Genomic DNA, 16,412 nt, shown 5'->3' on the forward strand with positions numbered 1-16,412 from the left:
CACACACAGGCTGATGATATGTTAAACACCTATCACTAGACTATAGAAATTCCTTATTTTCTCAGAGTGAAAAGTAAGATGTGACGACTTAACCGTCACTCAAAATCAGGTAACAACTCTGTAATTAAGACCGTGATGAGATCTGCACTTAAAGCAGGACTAAAATCACAACTGAAATTACACTTTAGTGATTAAATTTACTCGCTAAATGTGCCTCGATAACAATTGGGGGAACAAATGATTTTTCCATTTAATGTTTTTGAAAATTTCATACTTATTTTTGCAGAGGAAACTTAAAAAAAGAAAAGCTTCCTTTTTGCCCAGATAGCTCGCTTCCCTCTAGACATAAGAGCCTGTAGGGCTAGAACCTGAAACTATGGGGGTTCTAGGCTGTTTATGTCTGCAAATCACCACAGAGGGTTTAGGTTAGGCTCCTGTGGGAGGACCCTGTGAAGCTGGGCTCAGCAGGAAGTACTGCCCAGCAGGACCTGAGTAGCAGGTTCTCTCACCCCCCTGATTGGCTGGCACTGGAAGCCATGATGGAAAGTCATGATGGGGAGCTGTCTCAGCAAACTATCATGACTGGGAAATGGGTGGTCAGAGCGAGAGTCAGGCTGGTTTGGGTATCAGAAGGCCAGAGTCCGAGACAGGCCAGAGGGTACGCAAAGAGTCAGGCATAGGGAGGCAGGCATGGTCAGGTTACCATTATGTCAGAGTCTGAGACAAGCCAGAGAGCAAACCAAGAGTCAGGTGTCAGGAGACAGGCAGAGTCAGAGGACGGAATCTGCGGTTTCTTATATACAGAGTCTGAGCAACAACACAGATGGCTTGCCTGTCTCTGCTTCAGACCTCATGTGTAAGAGACCCCTGACTCAGCTTCCGACTCTGCCTGTCTTCTGACGCCTGACTCTTGGTTTGCCCTCTGGTCTGTCTCAGACTCTGGCCTTCTGCTATGTGATCCAGCCTGACTCCTGCTTTCACCACTAGCTCAGACCCCACATGTTATGGTCATGCCAAGATGAATAACCGCAGTTCCTACCAGCTTCAGACTTCACACACACACAAATGAGAATCCACCACTTGTAGTAAAGAATTGACCCCAGCAATCACTCATCTGGTCAGGATTGGCATCTCTGAGCTACCAGGAATGAATCAGCTCAATGGGGAAAAAACAGGCACTGGAGTTGAAAGAGAATTTGGTCCAGAGAAGGATGGCTTCACTATTAACAGGAAGGGTCAAACAATTTTGTGCCAGGGACTTGGTTACCCTGTGGCTAACAGGACCTCAAGGTCAAGCTCAGGACATTTGCATCAACCCCTTTGTGTGTACAGAGAATCAGAGTGATGTGTTCTTGATGCCCTACATTGGTTAGAAGACATGTCAACATATGAATCACCATCTTGAGTTTCTTCAGGTTATTTGCTTCTGACCTCAGGTACAGTGCAGTGAAAAGTGGAGCTTGGAGGTGACAAAAATATGAATCAACACTATTCTTCAAACAAAGCTAAGATAAAATGACATGATGAAGCTTAACCCCCAATTTTAGTTCTGTTATTATAAAATCATTACGGTCTGGAAAACCTTTTCTGTCTGGTATTTAATTCTTTAAATACATCAAGAAGAAAGAGGAAAGCATGCTGCTTCATAATAAGCTTTATCTTCATTTGCTATCACAGATGGGGAATATCATTACATATTGCTAGATTATGTTGCCAGAAAATAAAATCTTATAAGCCTTTCTTACTGGGTCTCACTTTCTCTTGTGTTATTGTCTTATAAATCAGGATATTTTTATAGACATCCTCACTATGTAGACACAGAAAATATGGTCAATCATTAGGTCTGACATGTAAGTGACAAAAAATGTGTCTGGAATAGCTTTTAAGAATCATATTGGGCCTGGGAGTGGGGCAGAGTCTAGTAGAGCATCCAGCCCATCCCCCTGCCATTTCAGAATTGTCCCTTTCAGCATATTCCACTGTGTTTCTGTCCAGTCTCATTTTGAATGGCTCAACTAATGGGCTTCCAATTCTGCCCTCACAAGATTGTTCCACATTCCACTATATCCATTCCTGATAGTCCCCCTAAATGCTCCTTTTTTTCCATTTCATCCTATTACACCCTTTGTGCCATTCTTAAAAATAAGCTTCCTTCTTTGATATTCCCCACCTTCAAAACACACACACACACACACTATATAACATTATCCAGAGCAAATTCCTTTGTAGGTTAAGCCCCAGTTCTGATGAAGACATGAAAAAACTTCACACAGTTGTAGGAGAGTGGGGAGGCTTGTAAAAATGTGAGCTCCATAATAAGCTGAAAAAAGAAGAAATATTTAATGCAGTGATATCTTTATTATAACTTAATTTAATTAGGCCCAGACTCTGACACCCTCATTCTGGCTGAGTAGTACCTCACTGAGCAGCACCACTGAAATCCATAGATCTGCTCTTGTTGTCAGTTATATCCTCAGGGTGAGTAAGGATGGCAGAACCCAGCACTTGTTTATTCATCAATATTCTTTATTGTTTACTTTACAACATCCAGAAGTGTGATAATAACCACAACGTAGGCTAGGCACTGCACAGATGCTGTACACAGAGTCCCTTTCTAAAGTTCAAACGTAACAAAATGTGAAGGTATCAAACTGTGGGGAAGGGATGGGAAGAGTGAAGAGGTTTGCAGCAACATGATCATTAGGTCCTTTTTGGTGGCTGTCGTTTGTTTTGTTTTTAATTCAAAAATAAGGAATATAAAGCGAGAAGACATAGTCTCAGCTCACAGCAGCTCAGCCCAACCCTCTTTGTCACCCAAAGTTGATGATTGGTGGGGCACAAACAGCTGTTAGCTGGATGCCCAAATGAGGACACTAAAGGCAGGACACAAGTACTCTCTGGATCTGGCCTTCCTCACATGAGACCCTATTTGTATAAGTGCAAAAACATCACTGCTGTTGTTTAGCTTACTCTGCACAAACAAATGAAGTGCCAATGAACTAGCAAACTGATTAATACAATTATTTTTTGTATTACCACACAAAAATTAACTTCAGCTCCAGGCAGATTTACCAAAATTAAAAATACAATAAAAATATATGTAAAACTAGCAGCTTCTCCATGCCAGCAAACCCAGCAATACTTCCCTACTCACACAAATATCAACCCCCATCGTCCCATTCCTTCCCCGAAAGCCTGGGTAAATAAATAGGCCTTGTAGCCCACAGTAAAATGAAATCCTAATGGATTAAAATGTAAGAAAAATTCATCTTTTTAAAATCTAATTAATTTAAACCATGATATCTTTATTTTTTAATGACTGTGAGATATGAAATCCATGTTACATGTTTGCTCTTAGTATCATTTCTTTTCTTTACTGCTTTCAACTTAACAAGGGGAGGGGAAGCTTGACTACAATGGGGCTACTCATGTGTTTAAAGTTAGGCACGTGCTTAAGTCTCTAGCTGAATCAGGGCCATCACTAGCCTTCCAGACAGGTCAAGCATGTCTCAAATTATACAAGTACTATAGAATCTTTTAAAACAACTTTGTCTAGTTCCCTCTCCTCTTCTGCCTCCCCCACTCATTTGTAAAACTATTCTCAAGAAGAGAGTCCAGGCCCCTCAGAAATACAGATGAACAGAGGTTGTCAATAATATCCTCATGACTATGATCATTCTTATTATTCTTTAGCTCTTCACCGGTGTATGCAGATTCAGAATTCCAGCTGGTCCCCTGGCTGTCTAAGTTTCCCTCACGTTAGGCACTTGTGCGTATAATTTGCTCCACATCCACTATCTCCAGCAAATTGATTCGTGCCACCATTTCATAACTGTGTCAGTACTTATGCTGTGCCTCAACCAACATGTAAAGTCCATCTTTAGATGTTGTAATTTCCATTAAAGTATTTTGAGCCCTTTTGTTTAAATTCGATGTAAAGCATTTTCTTCTGTGTGAGTTCAATGCTTGCAATTCTTTGTACTAAGGACAACTCCAGACCATATATCCTTAGTATTTTGTTTGGCTCTTTTTATGGCATACACTGTAAGTACCTTGGACAATTGTTCCCCAATTTTCCCAGGATGCTCCTGCGTCTTGATCTTTTGGTTGAAGTCTATTACAGACAACTTATTTTAGTGAAAGCAAGCACACAGACCAAATGCTGAAATTAAAATAGACTCAGTTGGTGCTAACTGGGCAGTAATTACACTCAGGAATGTGCTAGATCATTAGCACTGTTGGACTTGCTGACAGGACTTCCTACTCTGAAAGGCACTTGTAGTATTAATCAGATGGCTTTAATAAAATGCCAAAACGAATGTTTTTTTTTTTCAGACAGGGAGCATTAGACTTTTCAGATTACAAGGAAATTTGGATTAACAGAGATAATGAAATTTCAGTTTACCTACATTGATTTCTCTAGAAGTCCATTTACCTGCTATCCTTGTTCGCTATAAAATTGAGGAAATTGATGCTAATGACGCTTTTTTGGTTCTACTTAGTATCCATTTCAAAAATGTTTGGTGACTATTTTCCCACACCATGAAACATGTATTTCAGGAGCATTTTGCTTGTTTCATTTCCTTCCAATTTTCCCAAGGATGATACTGTTAAAATGCAGCTTTAATAAATAAGCTCTATGTTTACTTTCACTGAGACACCTATGAAATGCACACACAGCTATGAGACTTCCAAACAGGTTTATCTTTAGAAGGCTTTTGTTTCAAGATTAACAGATTTTTCATGGGAACACTGGCCTTCAGAACAGCCCTTGAAGCTACATATGCTTATCATTTTGTGATTATGGATCTTAATCAGGTTCCCATCTGGGTCTCTGGTTTATTACTTGTTTTGAACATCCCAGCACAATTTATCATTCCCATAAATCCCATAAATCCCTTACAGTAGTACAGGCAGTCATGACAGGCAACTAGTTATTACGTACATTTCTTTCATTAAATTTTCATACTAGCCACTCTCCTCTTTCTCTGACCTTATCTCCATAATAGCTAAGAAGTAATTCTGACCAGTCAAAAGTCACTAGATGACTTTCTATATAATTGTAATAATCAGAAATGTAAGGCTAGAAGGAACCTCAAGCCGTCTTCTACTCCACCCTCCTGCACTGAAGGAGGAGCATGCAAACCTACACCATCCCTGACAGCTCTCCATCTATCCTGTTCTTAAAAACCTTCAGTAATGGGCTTCCACAACCTCCCATAGTAACCTAATGCCAGAACTTGCTATCCTTATAGTTAGAAAGTTTTCCCTAATATGTAACCTAAAACTGCCTTGCTGCAGATCAAGCCTATTACTTCTTGTTCTACCTTCAGTGGACATGGATATTCAGTTTGTGATTCCCTATAACCCCAGATCCTTTTCTGCAGTTCTGCTGCCTAACCAGCTATTCCCCATTTTGTAGCTGGGCATTTGAGTTTTCCTTCTTAAGCGTAATGCTTTGCATTTGTCTTTATGTAATTTCATCTTGTTGATTTCTGACCAATTTTCCAATTTATCAAGGACATTTTGAATTCTAATCTTGTCCTCCAAAACTCATGCAATCCCTCCCAGCTCTGGGTCATCTGCAAATTTTATAACTCAGCAGCATGAAAGCAAGAGTGAAATGTACAGTTATATCAAGAACCTATCCTGTCTACAGAATGAACACCTCAAAATGACCTACACATTTCAATAATTTAATGGAATAAGGGTCTGGGCCAAAGCCCATTGGGTCAGAGTTTTTCAGTTGGCTTCACTGGGTGTAGATCAGGCACTAAATGAATTAGAATTATTATATGTAGACAAATTAAGTCAATTAGTAGGACAGGCCAGAAAAAAACCATAAAATTATTACATTTTACTATGGAAAGAATCTAGCAAACAATATTACTGATTATTATTCATATTATACCACCTTGTTGCCCTATAAAAAGAATGATATGGTCTTTAAAATTATCCTTTTTCCAAGATAAAATAATAGGTATATACCTGAAATGGATAACAAATTTACTATATAATCATTACAGTATGTGCTATAGCACTTATACAATGGTAATAATTGAAAAGTCACCATGTACCAAAAGATAGCAAACCACATTATCTGAGATACCACAGGAATTCCCACTTCTAAATATAGGGAAATACTGTACCAACAGTCACTCTGTTGTGATAAGTACTGGTAAATGCTGGCTGTTTAGTGGTGACCACTGTATAGCTAATACAAAAAATATGTGGTATTTAAAAGATTCATGGCGTGATTGTAGGAGTATAATTTCCACATCTCAGCTGAAAGAGAAATTCCTGTAATAATGAGGGAAGCAGCGAAAAGTTTGGTCTTGCCATACTAACTTTGTCATTCTAGCTTTTATTGGAAAATACTTCAGGAAGTCTCCAGACTCACAATTTCTAGCAGGATTCAAATGGAGTACACACAGTATGGTACATTTTCATCTTTACACCCTTAACATCTCCCTATATTAGGAGACTTGCTTATGTATCCCTGATTCAGCTGTGGACCTTAGGGTTCATTGAGTATAGGGCCTTCCAAAGGAAGTAGTAAATTTACCATCACTAGCAGTTCTTCAGCAGAATTGGATGTCTTTCTAAAATATATGGTTCCGTTAAACTATGAGTCTCAATAAAGTCCACTTCCATTGTAGGGAAGAATAATTCCCTCCATTGCAGAAATTACTGTTTATAGCCTGTGTTAAACAGAAACTCAGTCTCCTTCCAGTGGGAATTTTGCTATTGATACAAAATGGAAACTTTAATTTTGCTTGACATCCCATAAACTAATACTGAGGCTCCTTCTTGACCCAGATGGGATCATCCCTTTCAGACTCTGCTGGAACTGCCGTATTGGCTAAGCATGGTGTATAGAAACATATGATTTTCAATAGTGGATCAGATCATTTTTCCATTTAGCCCAATATTTCATTTCTGATAATGACCAAAAGCTGATGCTTCGGAGGAAAGTAAACATCCCTTACAAGGGGTCTAGCCTAACAATGCTAGGATATGAAGGAAAAATTGATTTAATTGACCGTATTGCCTTAGCTTATATAAATACTAATATTGTTAATTATCACAAGAATAATAATTATCCATCCACCCACAGTATTTGACTTGTATGTGATACCAGGAATTCACCATCCACTATACCAGGAACAAGCTGACACTCCCAAAACATCAGTTTTTTTGTTTTGTCTTGCTTTTAATTAATTAGCAAGGAGTCAACTGAGTCATGGGGTTCACATTTGGCTTAGGAAACAACATAGTAACAAAGATATATATATGAGTGGACTGACTGCACAAAACAAAGATTTATACCCACTATTCCAAGTACACCTATAATACCCACCCCAAAATTCCCAGCCACTCTCCCATGCCATACTCCTTTTTGAAGGGTCTGCTCCCGTTCCCATTGAAGTTAATGAGAGGGCTCAATGCACCAATGCTGAGAAATAATGATGGGCTGTGCCGTATATCTGGAGTGTTAAAAAGTCCAGATGTTGGTGCATTTAGGACATGGCCCAAAGGCACCTGAAGTCAATAGAAAGACTTCTATTCACTATTCAAAAAAAGGGCTTGAATCAGACTAGATCTCTTCGACCTGTCCCTTGGACACTGCAGTTTAATGAATAAATACATCTTCTAAAATTTTGTAAATATAATGAACTGTTGGTACGTTACTTTTAACTCTTTTTTTCCTTTTTTTTTTTTACAGGATCCACAGTGTCCCTTAAAACACTGGGGGGGGAGGCCTAATCATTTTGTTTGTGTGCCTTATATCCTGGGCAGATAACCACACTGCGACTGACTTTCTACTAAAAGTCTTTATTTCTCCAAGTTCCATCATTCTGAGATAGAAACACAAGCATAGAGTGAAATAAGACGTTGAGGGGAACAACGAGGTGTGACAACTCACTGTATCTCAACATATTACTTGTAGTTTTTCCTTTTTTTGCTACATTAGATTTTGTCTCACCTAACCCAAGAACCATTTATTCCTCACAAAATGTATTAGGCTTTCCCTTGCACAAAGGAACTATGCTTTGTATTGCATACAAGAGCTACAAGGGTTATCTGTTTGTTGGTTTCAATGGCAATCTCATCATTATTATAATTTTTAACAATTTTAAAAGCGTCATGAAGGAAGAAATATGCACACGTGTTTGTCCATATGGTGGCCAAGTGGCCAAAAACAATGAAAGAAAGAAGCATCCACCACAAGGATTTCAACTTGTTCATGGAAAAAACTGTAGATCAGATCTATCTGAAATAGATGAACTGTTGGGATTGAGAGAAATAATTATTTTAATCATAAATTGTTCCTAAAACAAAGGAAATTAAATTGGAGCGTATGGAAGGAATTTAATCCAATAACAAAAATGTACTTTGACAAAGCTTTAAGAAGTAACATCTTTTGTAACTGCAATACCTTTACATCCATTGTGCCAAAGACTGTCTGAACTTGGTTCCCAGGGAGACAGGACACATTCCAAGAAGCATGTCATACCCTGAAATAGCTATAGGCTCACCTGATAGGCTGAGAGAGAATAGCCAGTCTAAAGGGAACAGCTGGGCCTTCACGGGGGCTCTCAGGTGGTGATATTGCTTTTGTTTTCTTTGTTATGTAACTAAAGGCTGGGGCTGCTTTTATGGACCTTGTGTACTCTCCAGATCAGGGGTATAATAACATCTGTTTGTTTTCTAACTCCTTTACCACAAACTCCGGTAAATACTTCCCTTGTGTTAGATAAGCTGAATTGGATTTGACTGGTGCTCTCAAAGGGATCAGATCTCTGTCCTCTTAAAGCAGACAGAGAAAAAGTACAAGTGACAGCTTGTGTATTTGTTGTGGGCATAAAGAAGACTCAGGTCTTTCTACTAAAGCAATGCCAGATGAGGCTCTGCAAATACTGGTATGTTCAAAAGACTCCTCAAGGCATGAGGCATCCCACAAAAGAAGTTAAAAATCAAAAGAGCCAAATAGAATGTGCAGAGAGAAGAGAGTGTACAGAATGGGCCATATTCATCACAGTGGCCCATGTGCAGGGAAGAAAGCTATCTCTGTTGTAGGACAGCAGAAGCAAAATGTGCTGCACCTGTTTGCATTCGTGGCCAAATGCATCCCTAGTGGAAGTCAATAGAGTAACAACAGTGATGAATTTGGTCCATTGTATCTATTTTCAGTATGTGTATAGTAAGTAAGGGGATAATGACATGGTGAAAAGCAGCACTAAAATGCACTAAATTTGCATCCCCTTTAATTGTTTAAATTTAAAATGTCAGGGGTATACAGACTAGTAATCGGATCAATGCCAGAGTGTTCAACTCCTGCAGCCATCCCAAATATTAAGACCTATTAATGTTACTGGATGGAGAGTAGAGTGGGAAATCCTGCAGAAGTACAGATTTAAAAAAACAAACAAAAAATGGGAAGAAAGAGGCAGAAAATAGTAAAAAGACTAGGAAAGGAGACCCAGAAAAACTAAAAAAGGAGGGGGGGATATTTATTTCATTAGCATAAGAGATGAGTTCTATTGGCACGTTCTCCAGAGATCTGAATCCCTTGCTATCGTCCCCCCACCCTAGAATGGGTCTCTTTTTACAAGGAGAGTGTTATGAGTTATTTTTTTGAGGAAGGAATGCTGCTGTTATTAGAAATAATTTTCTTCTGCTTATATTTACCGTAGAAATATCAAGGATGTATTAAATTTAGTCTTCTTTGGTTTTGGTGGAAACTTCATTGGAGATTTAAGATCTTTAGCTGTGAGATTTCTCAGTCCTTAATTAAGATGCCTGGGATGTAGACTTTTTAACCAATACGTTTTTTTCTCCCAGTATTTCTCAGACTTTTAGTATTAAATAGCTGATCATACAAAGAATACCAGAGGGCTGAGATTAAACTCTACAATGCAACAACCATTATCATCTTAGTCTTTGCCTGCATAGGCACCTCAGACATATGATGATTCACGATACTGTATTCAGTCGTATAAACTGAAATGTTTGGAGCACTTGATAAATGCTGACTGTAATTCTGCCTTAAAAATACTGTTTGTTTTAAAACAAATAGCAGCAACAAAACAGTTTTAAACAATCCAAATAAAAGCAATTTCCCCATCAATTAATCAGATTTCACTTGTTCTCTCTCTTATGTCATAATCAGACCATTCTTTTCATCTACTATAGACTCTGCAATGAAGAGAAAGGCAGGCGAGATCTGAATTTCTAAGGTAAAAGACAAGGGGGGCAGGAGGGTCATATTTTTAATTGTGAGGCCTCTCGACTTCATAAAGTAGCAACAACAAAAATAGGGCACGACTCACGCCATTCTTTACGATCAATTTTAAAGGGAGTAATACCATATACCCTTCGTGCCCATGGAGGCACCATCTTGCAATACACAGGGAGCCAGATTCTCCATATCTGTAATTATCATAGCACTACTGAAGTCAACAGAGCTACAACAATGTACATTCACAAGGTTTGAATCCTCAGCCAGTGAACATTCACATTGTCCCTTGATTTCAATGATGGAGTTTCGGCCCACAGTGTGATTATGGGAGATCCTGGCCTAAGTGGCTGTCCCCAAAGCAGTCTAGGCCACTGGGGTAGAGTCCACTCTGGTTCTCCTCTACCTCCGCTGCTCCTGCCCTTCCAGCTGCCAGCGAGCAGCATCTAGATGTTTGCTCCATCTTGGATGTGGGATAACTTTAGAGACTACTGCCATTAGCAAGGGTTTCTTTATTCACTGTGGATGATGTTCACACTTGAGCAGAGGGCCAGCAAAAGGACTGTATGGCACTTAGTACCATTTAAATCGTCAAAATAGATACAGCTTATATGGGACTTAAATGCTGCTTCAGCTTTATGCTACCCCTCTGCTCAGAGGTGAATTCCAACTGTCAAAATGAACCCCAACGCACAGGATTGGCCTCTACGAAGCCCTGGGTCAAAATGATTTTAACATTATCGGAGCAGATTATTATATGATACCCCCACTCCCTCTAAATTCCAAGATAAAACTCTGTCTCCAACACAGACATTATGTAGAATTTCTATCATTGCAATCTTATTACATTCGGGGTTGGGGGGAAAGGCAGTGTAAAGACCACAACAGATTTTGAGTAGATATTCACTTTCTGGCTAACAAGCAAACCAAAATGTCTTCACTCTCTCTTGGTTGCAAGTTTATCACACATCCAAATGAATGAATAGGAAAATATTAAAATCACCTCTGGTTTACGATAGGCTTATATCTTAATTTGCATTATGACCTCCTCCAGAATAAAGTCTGTCAGGCCCAACAAATGTAATTAAACATAATAAGATAATTTAATTCCTTCCCAAAGGCTTTGCAATGCATTTCCTTCTACAGTTAACATAACACAGAATTGGTGAATTAAACCACTCAGAATTCCCCTGAAATTTTCTATGTAAATTGCAAATTTATAAGACGAACTTTAGTGTTTCTGGATTCTCTTTGAAATTCAAGACCATTCTAGCAAAGCCGTCCATTGTTATTTATTAATTGAGGGCCAGATTTGCTGCCATAACTCATACTTAATAGTACCTTGCTCCATGAAGATAACCATTCATTTCAATGGGGGCTGCTTACAAGGTAAGGTACTACTCGCCATAAATGAGGGCCTACCCTTTATTTTGCCAGCTACTGAATTACTTTCAGGGTTCTCCAGTAGAGAGTGGATTTCCACTTTAGCTACTGTTCAGAATATAACATATTTAACTTTATCCATCTGGGAATTCAGAACACAATTTCTGACATCTAAAAGATTTTAATATTAAAAAAATATCATTTATGTTTCACTAACCAAGCAAAAGGCAGTAGACATGTTAATGTGTACTCAGTTATAGATTCAAAAGGAGTGTATGGCATACAGAGCTAGCCAAATTATTTGCTATGGAAAATATTCATTGTGAATTTATTCCCTTTTAAGTTAAGAAATCACTTATCAAGTGATCTTAATTTTGTCTAAAGGACAGGTTTTCAATGCTTGTATGGGAGCCAGGCACCCAATTCCGCTGACTTTCAATAGGAATTGGGCACCTAAATTGCTTTAGGTGCTTTCAGAAATCCTACCCTAAATAATTTGTTATTTGGAAGCACTTGCCAAATAGTTTCTGCAAACATGAGTTGTACACAAACTGTTCACTTGCCCTTTTTGCTCTTCATGGTCCACGATTGTTCATCTAAGTCATAGTGACAAATAAGCAAAGAATAATGAAGAACACACTCTGGGTACAAATGATCAGACAAATAATCATGAGCTGTTCAGTATTTGCAAACATTTTTTAATATCAACTAGCCATTCAAACATTCATCAGCTATGCATAATATAATCTCACAATTAACAGCAAACTAAATTCACAGCTTTTACTCATGAATACATTCCTAATCTCTTTTGTTTAAACATCTGTCTCCTGATATATAGGGGTATTTTAGCAAAAATATAAACTGAATAAATCTAAATGCAAATCTAACTGAAAACAGAATCAATTCTACTCCTGTGGGGGCAAGGGGAGCATACCACAAGTGAGAGATTCTGTCTTGATTTACTTTTGAGTTACCTGTACAATGTAAAATTGCTACTTGAAAAGACTAGATGAGGTGTTCTTCCAGGAAGCATGTCTTTCATTTTTTCAGTAAAAAATGTCCTCCCACCCCATCGATGTCAAACAATCAATAGGAATGAAATGATGACCTGTACATATTGAGAATAGCACAGGCAGACCTGGATGATTAAGAGAAAAAGGGAAGAAAATAGAATCTGATATCTCAGTGTTGTTTAGAAAACTGCTACTTTGATGAAACATATGTAATTTGTACTTACATTTTCATAGTAAATTAGGGATGTTAATTTACTGTGTTTATAATTTCAATCCACTATTCATTCCACATGATACTGGGGCTCATTCAATGGGCCCAGTTACTTTCAGTCATCATTAAGCAAAATACTTTCTGTGAAATGCCTCCCTGAGAAATCATATTATATATATATGGGGGAAAAAATATAAAGGCCTCTTACTGTCATTCTTTAAAATGGTCTTCCATTTTGAAATGTTCTTCTGGTCTGAGATATCTCCTGCAGCTAAAATAAGGAATACCACTATAATTAGTAAAATTTCACAAAACAGAAGTCACTTAATAAGTGTGACTCTTTGTCATGATCAAAGAAATTGTGCTAATGCTCTAACACGCTCTTGCTATAGCATGCAGCTACTCTTTGTGCATGTGTTTCTCCCGCTCTTTTTTTAACACAAAAAATTTCAACATAGATTCCAGCACGTAGACTATGAATTCAGACAACCAGATTATGCCTTCTCCTTTAATGTGGGAAGCAAGAAAGGATGATACCATAGGTAAGACATAGGAATGAGAGTCAGGAGCCAAGTCCTCGCTCTGCCACAGACTTACTGTGTGTGACCCTGGGTAAAAAACTAAGCAACCTCTGTGCTTGAGTTTCCTCATCTGTAAAATGGGGGTAATAATACTTACCCAGCATACAGGATGGGTTTCAGGTAAATTGGGGGTTCTTGTGCTTTGAGATCCTCTGATGGAAGCAGCTACAGAAGTGCAAAGTATTATTATTACTATGAATACTGAGGTGAAGAGGACAGAAAATGGGCATGCATAGTGGAAACCCTTCAAAAAATGGTCGACTTTCTTCAGAAAGACAGTGGGGGGGAGAGATTTGAATCAAAGCAGCATCAACAACGCTCCTTCCCCATTTCTCTAGACTTTGTGCAATACCTGAGAATGTGGAGCACTGCCTTTACAAGAGACATAACTGGGCCAGGTGGGCAAGAGTTGCTGCCCACAGTAACTCATCACTACATGTGGGAATTACCCCATGTAAGCGAATGCTGAGGCTGTCATATGTGGACTCTTGCTGTGTATTCCCCAACAATTCCCCACCTCCAAAGGAGAAAAGGGAGTTCACAGAGAGAATAAACCCATGGGAGCACAGTTCATGAAAGAAACATGCTTTCATGGGTGATGGGGCCCCAGTCAGTTGTATAGAAACACTTTGAACTCTTGGTGCTCTCCAAATGTCTCCATATTAGAAGGGCCATATTCCCTCCCAGCTTCACAAAGTGACAAACTTCAGGATGATCCAGAAAAAACTCTACAGCCCCAATGCCATGGGGAATTCTGCCTTACTTTTGCCCACTACAGGAGAGCATGATTTGGCCCAGAGTTATGATTAGAGATGGCTGGGGAATTTTTTGGTGAAATGAATCTTTGTCTGAAAATGCCGATTCGTCAAAACCAAAACTTTTCAGGGGAACATATCAGTCTCAAAGAAACTTTTGTTGGGAAGATTTCTCAGTCTAGGATGGAATTTCTGTTCAAAAAAGAAAGAGAGACCAGAATAACCAGGATCCCAGAGGTTAGGAAAGTGGGAGACCCAGGTTTGAGTCCCTGCTTTGCCTTATTCTAATCAAGGACGTATCACTAAGGCACTAGCTATTATGGGATTGGTCTCTCTCACTTCAGAAAAAGCTTCAAGAGGTCTCCATTTCATTCCAATATAGATCAGGATAATTTTTGAAATCTCAAAAATGTTTGCAGAACAGGAAAAACGTTTCCCGCACAGCTCTAGTTATGAGATCTGTTTTTACAACCATAGGAATGCTCAGCATGCTAAGAGGCTGGGGGAGGTTTTGATGGATGAACCTACTACAAAAGCATGATAACATTCTGCGAGTGGGCACATGGGGTTAAGCAAGATATCAGCCCACTTCGGTAAGGTCAGGCTTTGCTTGGAATCCAAAAGGATATAATATGAATGTCTATCTAATTGGTGGATTTATCAGTGCAGAATGCCAGTAAACAGCCAGGCCATCTGGACCCAGAGGTTTATGTGATCACATCTGATTGTCAAAACAATGGCATTTCACTGACATTAAGAAATTTAATTAAAATGTTGTATTGCATACCATGCCACACAGGTGTACAGACTATTGGCAAAGATGAAGATTCCTGCACAGGCAAAGGCTGCAATCTAAAATAATTTTGCATAGACATAAATTCCAAGTAAATGTGAAATGACACAGGCAAGTGCACACTTAGAGCACTTCACATTTTCTCTCTCAAAAAAAATCATCTACTACGTGTTTTTCTGGGAAGTATCATTTGAATAGGTTTGTTGTTGTTGTTCTTTTTACTTTTACTTTTTCTGTACTACTTTAGTTGTCGGATACAGCACTGAAGCCTGCAATTTTCTATTAATCCAGACAATAGACACTGCATAAATAACAGCAGTGCCACCTTCCAAATGTGAGAGGGTAATTCTGTCTTCATACCCATTCAGTCGTTAGTAACTCTGCTGTCTAGGGTGTTAGTGTCAACTGTGGTGGTGGGTTTTGTTCTAGGGACAGGTGTCCCTTAGGAACTGATCTGAGACCACTTATTCTTTTCACAGAGAACTCAAAACATACTACTGACTACTTGGATTAGTTCATGTTTTAACTGGTGATCTGGTGGTGAAAGGCTCTGTATCCCACAAGACAGCAAGTCCTCCTAACTGTGGGCCAGAAAATGGCTGCCCTCAGTCCATGGGGGATTGAGAGACCACAAGGAGCTTTCCCTGTCTTGCACAGACTACAAAAGAGCCAACCACAGTTACAGCCCCTGAGCTCTCGGCAGGTCAGGAACTGCTCTCTCCATGTGTCACATGTAGTGCAATACATTCCAAAGGGGTGGAGAGGCTCTGGTAGGACATAGGACATGACTTGCTCCTCTCCCTTGCACTCACCTAATGAATGGTTCAAGCTACACCCCCACATGAAAACCAGAAAGCCCAATGAAGGATTGTGACAGTTGTTGGGGAATTCATGACTGTGAGTTACCTTGTTACCTCCTGGCTCCCATGTGAGGGAGTTTGTTTGTAGTAACTGGATATTAGTTCCTTAATCCAACCAGCCTTTCAGCCACTCAAGCCCCCTCCTCCAGGCTATGCCAGCCCTGTCTTTGCCTAGTAGATTAACAAAAGGTACCCCCAGTCCTCAAGCCCCATTGAAGCATTCCACTGTGATATCCAACTCCTAACGCAGGCTGCTCACAGACATTCCAGATCCTCTGCCCCAAAGGAGCAGCATACCCAAGTTTACCAGTTTCACCTTAAACCACTGCTCCTGTGTAACTCTCAGCACTCATAATGAGACAAAGGAAAGTTTATTTAAGAAAGAATAGAGATTCCAGTAGCTTCATGGGAAGGATCCAATCTTTCTTGAAAACCCCTGCTCAACAAGATGTCTTCTCAGTGAGTGGATACAGAGTGCCTATCCCCACTCTGTTACAGGGACACAGTCTTTTGTCTTTATTCACACACAGAGTGATTTTCTTCCTGTTTTAATGTTCCTTTTCTACCTCCAGATAG

This window comes from Lepidochelys kempii, chromosome 2, assembly GCF_965140265.1.
Source record: "Lepidochelys kempii isolate rLepKem1 chromosome 2, rLepKem1.hap2, whole genome shotgun sequence".
NCBI lineage: Eukaryota > Metazoa > Chordata > Testudines > Cheloniidae > Lepidochelys > Lepidochelys kempii.